Below are 12,159 nucleotides of genomic sequence, written 5' to 3' on the forward strand. Positions count from 1 at the left end.
AGAGACAATCTACATTGGCTGGATTTACCGTGTACGAGCTGGACTGTTTTGGACTTACCTGTTGGCGTTTAGACCTGGACCTACCGAGAACCAGATTTGTGTACCGAACCCTGCTATCCTTGACCTTACCTGCGGACTGGGTGGACCAGGACAGCGAAACAAACACACAGGTACTGTCATGTTCGAAATAACTTTCATTCTGGGCTGACTTTGGTGACAGTTTCCCACTTAATTTGTGACAAACGCTCCTAACTTTGAAGAGGTTTGCCACAATACCTAGATCCAATTACATTCATGAATTGGTTTGAAACCTTTGTTTTAAAACCTTCTGAAAGTTGGTGCCTTGACGGATTTGTAGAAAACAGTTTGTCATAAAACACTTTTTTATTTATTTAAATGTAACCTTTATTTCACTAGGCAAGTCAATTAATTTGGGCTACCCCCCCACTTCTCTTAATTTCTGCCTGAAGACATACCCAAATCTAACTGTCTGTAGCTCAGGCCCAGTAGCAAGGATATGCATTTTCTTGGTTTCATTTGAAAGGAAACACTATGAAGTTTGTGGAAATGTGGATTGAATGTAGGAGAATATAACACAATAGATCTGGTAGAAGAAAATACAAGGAAACAAACATACATTTTCTGGTTTTTATTGTTGTTGCACCATCTTTCAACTGAACAGGAACAGTCAAACATTCAGATAGGATGCTGGGGATAATTTCTATGCAGAATGTAAGAGGGCAACAGTATCTGAGAAAAGTTTCAGACACATATCTTCAGGAATGAGCGAGCTACATGACATTGAGCATGAAGTCACCCAGGTGTCCCACACAAATGTACCCAAGTGGCCAAATTGGTACAGTGATACATTTTGATGTAAAAAACTATATACACAAATTATATTCTAACACACCCCTCAAAAAAAGTACAAAAATAAATAAATATAAAATGTTGAACAATTTTAATAACAAGGGTAACTATTTACAGACATTCAATGTACAATATTGTGAGGACCCTCAGTCCTCTACACTTTCTGCTGTAAAGCATAGAGTTACTGAGCAGGTGGTACCAGTGATGGGGCATTTCCTGTGACAAAGGGCACAGCGTCGCCTCCCCACTGTGCCCTTTTTGCCCTGAGGCACATTCATGCCTGCAGAGATGAATTTGGGCAGGTGAACACCACTGGTTGAAGGAGCAGAAGAGGTAGAGGGGACAGAGGTAGAGGGGACAGAGGTAGAGGGGACAGAAGGTGCTGCAGTGGACTTGCTGTAGCAAGCAAGCTCCTGGATGAGCAGCTCTCGGAAGGCTAGCTGTGAGATGGGGAGCTTTCCACAACTCTTGGCCATTTCCTTCTGTATGATGAAGGAATTCACAACAGCAATATCAATGAAATGATAGAAAAAAGTATTGTACCATTTCATGGTCTTGTGGAGCACATTATAGTAGCCTATCAGCGCATCTGACAGGTCTACACCCCCCATGCTCTTGTTGTAGTCCTTGATAGCTCCAGGAATGGGGACATTTTTGGCTGTCCATGCCCCAGTAGCGCCCTTCACACGCCTGATGACTTGATCTCCACTGAAGGACTTGTGGATACTGGAGCACATGACCACCTCTCTGGTATCCATCCACTTCACAAAGAGCAGGCCATCTTGACGAATCCATCGCATGCTACCCCGCTCAGCACGCTTAGGCATGTCGTTCTCCTTGGTTTTTGGAAAGCCCACTCTGTTGGGCCGAATGGTGCCACAAGCCCACACATCCAGCCTCCTCAGGTCTGTGAACAGGGTAGGGCTTGTGTAGAAATTGTCCACAAAAAGTTTGTAGCCCTTCCCCAGCAGTTGAAAATCTAGTAATGCCATGACAGAATCATTGCTGAGTCCCTTACCGGTCGCAAAACTGCTCTTCCCCTCATAAACAAAAAAATTGCACGTGTATGCACACGCAGAATCAGCCAAAACAAACAGTTTGTAACCCCATTTAGTTGGTTTGTTACGCATGTACTGTTTTAGGCTGATTATGGCCTTTGAGGCTACCATCCTCTCATCGATGGAAAGGTTCTGGGCGGGCTGAAAATAGGTCTTGCAGGCCTCAACCACACTGTGGTAGAGAGGTTTAATTTTGCAGAACCTATCATACCCTGCTGTGCCTCGCTTCTTGTCGTTGTCCTCGTCAACTTCTGGGTCACTGATATGAAGCACCCGTGAGATTGTCAGAAACCTTTTGCACGACATGACAGTGCAGGGGAAAGGCAGTTGATAGAGGGGTGCAGTTTTCCAATACTGTTTCAGGGTTTTCAGCTTCACTAGACCCATGTATATGACCATTGATAAATAACAAAAAATATCTGACATGGAAATAGGCTTCCATGCCTCTTTTTTGCCTGCCTGCTTTTTAGCACCATATTTATTAGTGTTGAAGACAAGGGAATCAATAACTGAAGATGTAAAAAACAGTTGAAAAAGTTGCATGGGGCTGTAGTTGGAGGTCATGTCCAGCTGAGGTCCTGGTGGCCTTTTTGGTCTGAATATTGGAGGTGGTGGGCCCACATCCTCCACCAGCACAGTGCCAACGACCCTCCTCCTCTCTGATTGCTGGTTTATCTTTGCCCCACCTCCGCTTCTTTGTCACAGACTTCACACCTGGCCGGGTGGGGGTAGGTGTGGAGCCGGAGACAGCAGGGGTCCGGCTAGATGAATCAGCTCCTGTGGGGGATGGGCACCTTGGCAGTGGGGGCTCCCAGTCAGAATCAGAAGGACTGTGAAGACACAGACACACAGATTATATATAGAGGTGTGAACCCCATGTCTAGATAAAATACATGTAAAAAATATTTTATATATACAGACAGATTATATATAGAGTTGTGAACCCCATGTCTAGATAAAATACATGGAAAACATATTATATATTTTTTTACATGTATCTAATATATACAGACACACACTCATAATGTTTAGCCATGTGTACTTCACACATTTCATTACATATATATATATATATATATATATATATATATATATACATACATACATATCTATCAAATAAAATAAAAATATATATCTCCAAACAACTCAAATGAATAATATTTGATATTATTAATTTCAAACAACGGCATGAGGTACTCACCCGTCCAAAATCGCGTCCTCTCCATGCAAAAACATTTCCTCAAACTGGGAGTCCAAACTTGACTCACAATCCGACTCCTCTTCAAGTAATTCGGTGTCACTATCTCTTATCTATTTCATCAATTATGTCATGTACATCTGTATACCTGGACTTAGCCTTTGATTTTCCAGATTTACTCGCCATAATTTCATCGCTAAAATTATCTCGACTCAAAACTGCTACGCGCAAACAAATGTGGCTCCTGCAGGTAGAAGTTTCAATGGCGAATGGCTGTGTTACGCTCGGCTTTCGTTCAAGAGCTGGTCATCCCGGATATAACCATTAGATATTGCCGTTTACCTTAGCTCATTAGCTATCTACCAAGCTAGATTTCAAGACGATCAGTGGTCATTGGTCCGAAATTGTTAAAGGAATTTTATATCTTTGATAACAATCAATAATCAATTCGCCTTGACTAATGCCCAAGGTTTGTAAGACAATGGGTTAAAATAATTAGGCAAGGACTCAGCTTTCTGCAAAAGGTTTCTGTAGCTTTATTCAGAGAACGTTCTGCCGTCAGGATAACAAAACAGTCATTATATAGTTCTTGCTTACTTACGCACATGCATTTACACACAATCTGTTGGTGACCTGCAACCCCCATAAACTTCTCACGCTGTTTATCACCTTCTGGCTCAGCCTGTTCCTTTCCTTCAAGGTTAGGAACTCTCTGAAGTTTTACTCCCTTGACCATCTGCTTCTGTAGCTATACTAATTGCATACACACATTTCTTTCCCTCTCCAGTGGTTCCTGGACTTTCCGGAACTAATCAGACCAATCGATCCCTACATTGATCATTACATTGATTATTCATTAACCATGCTGTATGACTAATAATTCATCATGGTTTATTGATTCATTTACCTTTATTAGATAATTCTCTTATCAGAAATACAGTCAATCAACGAAGCACTGGTCATATCATTGGCGCGCAATGATGTCATTGTTAGGTGTGTTCAAATCAGGTCTTTTCGGTCAATACGTCCCGTAAAAAGAACAATGAAGTATGGTTGTGTTACTAACAAACAGAGGATTGCAATGAAACCAACCATGACTGGATAAACGTGTGTTTAGCGGGAGTAATTACGTCGAATGCTTCGTGGAAAGTTGAAGGAGTCGGAATTCATGACACTAGCCGTTTAGAAAATGTTGTGTGTTATGCTATAAAAATGGATTTTATCGAACAAACGACCATTTATTGTGAAGATTGGGCCTTTTGTATCACCAAAAGAAGAAGATCTTCAAAGGTAATTGATTATTTTATTGCTATTTCTGACTTTAGTGACGCTAATGCTTGGTTGGAAAATGCTAGTAATGCTTGTGTTTGCGGGACACTGTCCTCAGATTATTATAATGTATGCTTTCACCGCAAAGCCTTTTAAAAAAAAAAAAAAAAATCGGACACTGTGGCTGGATTAACGATGTTAATCTTTTGAATTATGTAAGATACATGTATTTACAAGAATGTTTAATATTACGAATTGTGTATTTAGAATTTTTTCTCTCTGATATTTCACCGGATGCTAGCCCGTAGAAGTTAAATCCCTCCCTAACCATGAGGATACATTTTTTTTTGACAGATTCAGTTACCGGGTTCAAATTAAGATCATTCACAGCCTTAAGATTTTTGGTGATCTTTACACCGTGGTAGGTTACAGTATCTTTTTCAGAGATGTTACAATCTGCTGGATTGACAGCGCCTTTCAAAACAAACATCTCACATTTGGAAAGATTTAATGCCAAACCTGAGATTTTGGAGAACTGCTTCACGATATCCAATGCTAATCTAGCTTGAGACACATTTTTCTAAAAAAGTGAGGTGTCATCCGCCAGTTGGGATATCTTGATTTCTCTGGCCTGGAATGTAATGCCTTCAAATTGACTTTTATGAACTAATGAGCATAACATTTGAGATACTAACAAAAATAAAAAAGGTGAAATTGGACAACCTTGTCGTATTCCTTTGTAAATGTTGAACCTTGAGGATGTTCCATGACAGAGTTTGATACAGCTATTGCCACCATTATATGGAGTTCTAATAGCATCAACACAAAAAATGACCACATTTCAAATGCTTAAGACAATCAAAGATAAAATTGTGACTTACTGTTTCAAATGCTTTCTGAAAATCAAAAAATAGGATAACAGGGAAGTCATCTAATAGATCACAATACTCAACCAAGTCTAACACCAGCCTCAGATTATTAGATATATGGCGCCCTTTCATAAACCCTGATTGGCATTCATCAATCAGATCATTTAAGCAAGACTTTAACCTTTTTGCAAAGATTAAGGCTATAATTTTGTAGTCGTTATTTAGGAGTGTGATTGGACGCCAATGATCAATATTTAAGAGATCCTTGTGTGGTTTAGGTATAAGAGTAATAACCCCTTGCTTCAGAGAGGCAGGTAGTTCTCCCTTCTTTATAGCCTCCTTAAAGGTTTCAAGTAAAAAAGGTGCTATTTCTTCAGAGAAGGTTTTGTAAAATTCAGAGGTTAATCCATCACAACCTGGAGATTTGTTCTTTTTTTAACTGAGCAACCCCGTACTGGATGTCCATAATGGATAAATCTTGGCAACAAGACTGATTGAATTCTTCACTAACCGAATTAACATTCTCTATAGAATCAAGGAGATCCTGAGAGTCACTCAAATTGTTATCTAAGGAGTAAAGATTCTCATAATACTTAGTGGTAAAGTCTGATAACAACTCTCTATCCTCAGTGGTAACCCCATTAATCTTAAGTTTCCGAAGTGTGTTGAGTTCCCCTCTCCTCTTGTCCAAATTAAAAAAGTATCTACTGTTCTTTTCGCCTTTTTCAAGCCATTGTTTTCTAGATCTTATGAAAGCTCCTCTAGCCTTTTCCTCATACAATGTATCTAGTTGATTCTGTAAATCATTCAATTTAGCTTTCTCATTAAGATCAAGATGCTCAATCTCTGTGATATCGGCAATTGTCTTAGAGTTCAGCTACCTCACATCTCCTCCTAAAAAGAAAGCCGTTTTCCATAAGTAATACAGGCTGAGCGGATTTTAAATTTCAGCAGTTCCCAATATTTCCCATATTCTGCATTAGATGTAGCTAAACTCCAGTAAACAGAGATTAGATTCTTAATCACATTTTTTAAAATCATCATGAGTTAATTAATTTCCAATAACCACCAGAGTATTTCTTACCATCATTACTGCACATTCTTACAGTCAACCATATGACTTTATGATCCGTCAGGACTGCAGGCAGTATTTTTACCTCTACAGTGTTGGGCTCAAGACTAGAGGTTATCACCCACAAATCAATTCTTGATTGTAAAGAACGATCTCTATTACTCCATGTGTATCTTTCCAGGGTTTTTTACTCTCCATATGTCAATTAAGTCCAAGCTTTGGCATAAATTCACCAACTTGTTCACACCAATGTTAGGCCTATGAGGCAATCTATCAGTCTCATTAGAATAAACCATATTAAAATATCCACCAACTATAATCTGACTGGATGGATATTTTCTCAGAAGACTTTTAAGAATTTCTTCAATTTCCTCTAGGATTAAGTTATTTGGAGGACTAGAACAGTATCCATATACATTACACAACACAAATAGTCTGTCCATGTGGTTGATGACCGCTACTAGCCAATGTCCATTGGAGTCCATTTGAGTAAACAAAAATGTCCCTTTGAAATTGTGCTAAAATTGCAACCCCAGCTGAATGATTAGTCCCTTGGGCCAAAAAAATTACATTGCCCCACTGATTTTTCCAATAATTATAGTCCTCTTTGCATGAATGTGTTTCTTGAACGAATACAAGATCTGCGTTGCAGTCCTTACAAAACAAAAAACAGGTTTCGTATTCCCCCTGGCATTGATTGACATAAACTTCAAGTCCATATCTATAGAAAGAAAAATCCTATGCAATCTCAACTTTACCCTCTCTATAAAAAGTTGCTTCATATATGTATTAACAGAAGTCTTAACCTGTAAAACAGTAACACCATATTTCAAAACTAGAACGTTCAGTTTGCAGTGGGGAAGGAACTACCTTGTAAACCTACCGACAGAACAAATCAAATCACCCCGGTCGTATTTCTTTACCGTTGGCGAAAAAGGCTCTGATTCCCCTGTAGTATCCACCCTTTCCTTGATTTCAGGCCTGTTGTACAAGAGGCCACAATTTTGCCTTTGCTGCCTTGTCTGCTGCAGTCAAGTCCTCACCGAATCTACGTTCTCTCTCTTTCAGAAATGCACTTTCCAAACTGCATCTCTCGCTGTGCAAAAAGCAAACTGGATGATGATCGATCGGCTGACGAAGGCATCTTGTTTCTTCCCAATACGATGAGCGACATCCACAGCCATATCCATATATCCATCGGGGAAGTCTGGTGCCACACGGTTACAGATGTCTCTTACTAAGCGCTTCACATTCTCATCCTGGTCCTCGGGGACACCGTAAAGCCGTAGCCCCCACCTTCTCTGGTATCGCTCTGCTTCCGATAAGCGCTCTTGCATGTCTGCGACGGTCTTCTCCTGAGCAGTGCATTTCTCAGACGTAGCAGTGTTTGCAAGTTTAAGCTCTTCGATACTCTTGTATGCATGATTCAGAGAGGTCTCGAGGTCAACTATTTTTGATGTGTTTTCGCGTATCATTTTCTCCAGACCATCGGCTCTTTCGTTTATCTTTGCAGAGACAGCGTCAATTATGTTGACCTGTAGTTCGCGCAAAGACAATTCTTTCTGTGACTTTTTGGGTGCAGGACTATTGACTGCATTTTCAGAATCAACCGAATGTCAGGTTTTTCTCCAATGTATGAGTGCTCAGCTAGCAACTGCCTTCTCCTCCCTTTGCTATTTCGCACATTTCTTCGTTCCATTTCTCAAAGTTTTAGATCAAATTAGCGGTCAACTAAGCGTTGTTCTCTATTGTGTTTTACTATAAGCCAAGTTCCGTTACATTTAAGTAAGTTTGAGAGGGATAAAAGTTACTCGGAGCAAGCTGAAATCTCGTCTGCACTCGCCCCCATCTTCACCAAGACCGGCTTCTTCAACAGCGACAAAAGACTTCTGATTCAATCACGCGGTAGCTTGGTGGTTTGCTTGCGAACCTTTTGGAGTTGGAGTAGGAGAGGAGGCTATCTCAATAAAAGAGGAGGAAGACATTTTGGAAGTGAAAAAGGAGGAGCTTGAAGATCGGGTTACCACCAGCAGAGTTCCTAGTTTGACAGATACTTCAACCAGTGTGTGACCAGTGGGTTTCTTTAAATGAATGAATATGAAACTGCCTTAAATACAGATGTGAAGGATAGTATGTTTTAAATTCTTACTCAAAATATGCTCTGCTCTATTTGAACGTCTCAATATAATATTATTATTTAATAAAATGAATGAAAAATAAATTTGTCTGCAAATGAAAAATAAAAAAACGTATCTTAACTCCGTTTCCCGACAATCGGCAGACAGCGATGTGCGTCTTTCAGGCGATGCTACCAGCGTGACGTATAATCTAGTGGACGGAACGGATCAACAACAACGAGTCAGCCACTTTGGTAGCCAACAGCCGAAACATTTAGACTGTTAATGTGCATATTTGCCTCTGTGTTGTAAATATACTTATGACATCTAGTTAATAGACACCATTTAAATGTTATAACGTTAGGTATATTGTTAGTCAACTAGCTGGCTTGATAAGTTAGCCTAGCACTAAACTAGTCGCTCATGCTAGCTAGCTAGCTAGCTAACATCCCCGACCATGAGCTCACTGATGTATTCCTCGCCTGTTAAAGAAGAAGTCTGTTGGACGGAGAAAGAGGGTCTATGGCTGAACATTGACGTGAAAGAGGAAGAGGAGGATGTCACAGTAAAACAAGTAGAGGGTGAAGCTGTTACAGTGAAAGACGAAGAGAAAGACGTTTCAGTGAAAGAAGAGGAAGGGGCGTTCAGAGTGAAAGAGGAGGATGCGGTTTTTGGAGTGAAGGAGAAGAAAGAGGGGGAGATTACTGTCATATTGACAGATCTGATGACCATCAGTAAGTACTGTCTTTAAAACGGGCTCTAACTGTCCAAAGGTTTTGAATGAATTTGTTGTTTTAAAGCAGCATGCTACTGAAATTCTATACTTAAATGTTGTTCTGTACTTTAGGAATTTATGTTATAATGTTAAAGCTACATTTTAAAATGGGTGATTAAACCAGTTTATAATAGCAATAAGACACCTCGGGGGTTTGTGATAGATGGCCAAAATACCACGGCTAAGGGCTGTATCCAGGCACTCTGTGTTGTGCATAAGGACAGTCTTTAACCATGCTATATTGGCCATATACCACACTTCCTCGGGTCTTATTGCTTAACTGTAACATGTGTATACCATCAGAGTCCCCACCACCACAAAATCACAACTTAATTGTCTCACAGAATGGCAAACAAGTTATAAATGAAACGTTTGACGTGTGTCTATTGTAGGCCTTGCGTAGAGTGTGTATACTCACAAAAAGCAGATTTCTAAATAATGTTGGAGAAATACATAAAATAAGAAGCATTATTGACATGAAATGGACAGTGGTTTTGGGGAGACTAAACATATTAGCAAACGTCTGTGAGTTTGTAAGTCTTCAAAACAAAGTACCAATTTTGAAGGAAAGGTGTGGCTAAACAAAAATATATAATTTAGAGAAGATAGTAATGTCCATTATTACTTTAGAGATGAAGTGGGCCACCAACAAAACGTTATTAACAATGGCTCAACTGCAGCCTTTAACATTGACTGGAATAGTAATATATATTATTATAGAGCTCTGCTCAGCCTATAAACATGACATTATCTATTATTATAGAGCTCTGATCAGCCTATAAACATGACATTATCTATTATTATAGAGCTCTGCTCAGCCTATAAACATGACATTATTATTATAGAGCTCTGCTCAGCCTAAAATACGACATTATGTAGACTGGCAGGTAGGAGCATTGGGCCAGTAACCGAAAGGTTGCTGGATCAAATCCCTGAGCTGACAAGGTAAAAAGCTGTCCTTCTGCCCCTGAACAAGTCAGTTAACCCACTGTTCCCTGGCTGCCGATGATATCGATTAAGGCAGCCCCCCACACCTCTCTGATTCAGAGGGGTTGGGTTAAATACGGGACACACATTTCAGTTGAATCCATTCAGTTCACTAGGTATCCCCCCTTTCCCTATTATAGAGCTCTGCTCAGCCTATAAACATGAAAGCAAGATTAGATTTTATGTTCTACATTATTATTATTATTATTATTATTATTATGGCGGCCACCAAGTTTTTATTAAACTATGGAATGTTCTGAAAACTGACTTCAGGTTTTTGAGGAATCTAGCCTCACAGGAAGACAGTTTTATTTTATGGAGGTTTAATTCAGTTCTGATTAATATTTAACTAAATACTCTGTCTTTGGTAGGAGAGGGACCAGACTGACAGCGGGGAAACTCCTTCAGGGGAACCAGACCCAGAGACGCCCAAACCAGCGAAACAACACCACTGTTCCCAGTGTGGAAAGAGTTTTACTCAGTTAGGGAGCCTGAAAACACGAGAGGGGACACACTGGAGAGAAGCCTTATCACTGTTCCGACTGTGGAAGGAATTTTAGGTGGTATGCGGGCCTGAAGGAGCATGAGAGAATACACACAGGAGAAAAGCCTAACCACTGTTCCAATTGTGAAAATAATTTTACCCATCGAGGGAGCCTGAAAGCGCATGAGAGAATACACTCAGGAGAAAAGCCTTACAAATGTTCCCGATGTGAAAAGAGTTTTACCCGGTTAGGGAGCTTGAAAAGGCATGGGAGAACACACACAGTAGAAAAGCCTTTCCAACATACTAATACACAGGAGGAGAAGACATACCACTGCTCTCATTGTGAAAAGACATTTACCCAGTCAGAGGACCTGAAATCACACGAGAGAATAGAGAGGCTGTGTTCTGACTTATGTTTTTGATTGAGAAATTGTTTTTGTTCATGCTACATTAAATCATATTGTATGAATGAAATCATACTGAAAAATAGGTCAACATTTTTTTTTCCATCAAGAAATGATCATGTTGAAAATTGGATTAAAATAGTAAAAAAAATATTGTTTTGATTATGAACTTAAGATTGATTAAATGCAGGTGTAAGCCCCTAAATGTTGTTCACTATATAATTGGGATATTTCAAACATGTTAATTATTAAATAGATTAATATTAGTATTTCTTCATTCAGATTGTCATTGTAAATGCGAATTGGTTCTCAATTGACATATCTGATTAAATAAAGGTGAAATAAAGTAAATGCCATATTATTTTTGGGAAGTCTATTTGATTCTATAAGAATATTTTGAAGATAAATACACAAGGCAGAGTACGAGAGAGACAGAGGACGAGAGGTCAGTACAGTACAGTACTAACAACCAATGGAAAGTGTTTTTTCCTGTAATAGGGAGTTATTGATCAGTGGTTCAGCGACATGGGAGGATCTAGATGTACACTACCGTTCAACAATTTGGGGTCACTTGAAATAACCTTGCTTTTAAAAGTAATTTTTTGTCCATTAATAACATCAAATTGATCAGAAATACAGTGTAGACATTTAATGTTGTAAATGACTATTGTAGCTGGAAACGGCTGATTAATGGAATATCTACATAGGCGTACAGAGGCCTATCATCAGCAACCATCACTCCTGTGTTCCAATGGCACGTTGTGTTAGCTAATCCAAGTTTATCATTTTAAAAGGCTAATTTATCATTAGAAAACCATTTTGCAATTCTGTTAACACAGCTGAAAACTGTTATGATTAAAGAAGCAATAAAACTGGCCTTCTTTAGACTAGTTGAGTATCTGGAGCATCAATGTACCCTCTCAAATTCATAGACGGGTGTTGCGTTTTTTTTTACCCAAAAGTAGTTGACACGGAGACTGTAGTGCCACTTTCTCAAAATGAACATAAATGCTGTAGGAGGAGGGTTCTGGTGTTTTACCAGGAGACCGGGGC

General features: G+C 39.4%; 1 long non-coding RNA gene across 1 annotated transcript; it reads left to right on the forward strand.

Annotated features, from left to right (window-relative positions):
* The first annotated feature begins 7,359 nt into the window (after window positions 1-7,359).
* LOC145863018 (uncharacterized) lies at window positions 7,360-11,467 on the forward strand. Its single transcript, XR_014382352.1, has 2 exons — window positions 7,360-9,187; window positions 10,587-11,467. It is a non-coding gene; the product is annotated as an uncharacterized LOC145863018 (long non-coding RNA).
* Window positions 11,468-12,159: the final 692 nt, after the last annotated feature.

The sequence above is a fragment of the Salmo salar genome, chromosome 02 (assembly GCF_965601325.2).
Source record: "Salmo salar chromosome 02, fSalSal1, whole genome shotgun sequence".
Classification (NCBI taxonomy): domain Eukaryota; kingdom Metazoa; phylum Chordata; class Actinopteri; order Salmoniformes; family Salmonidae; genus Salmo; species Salmo salar.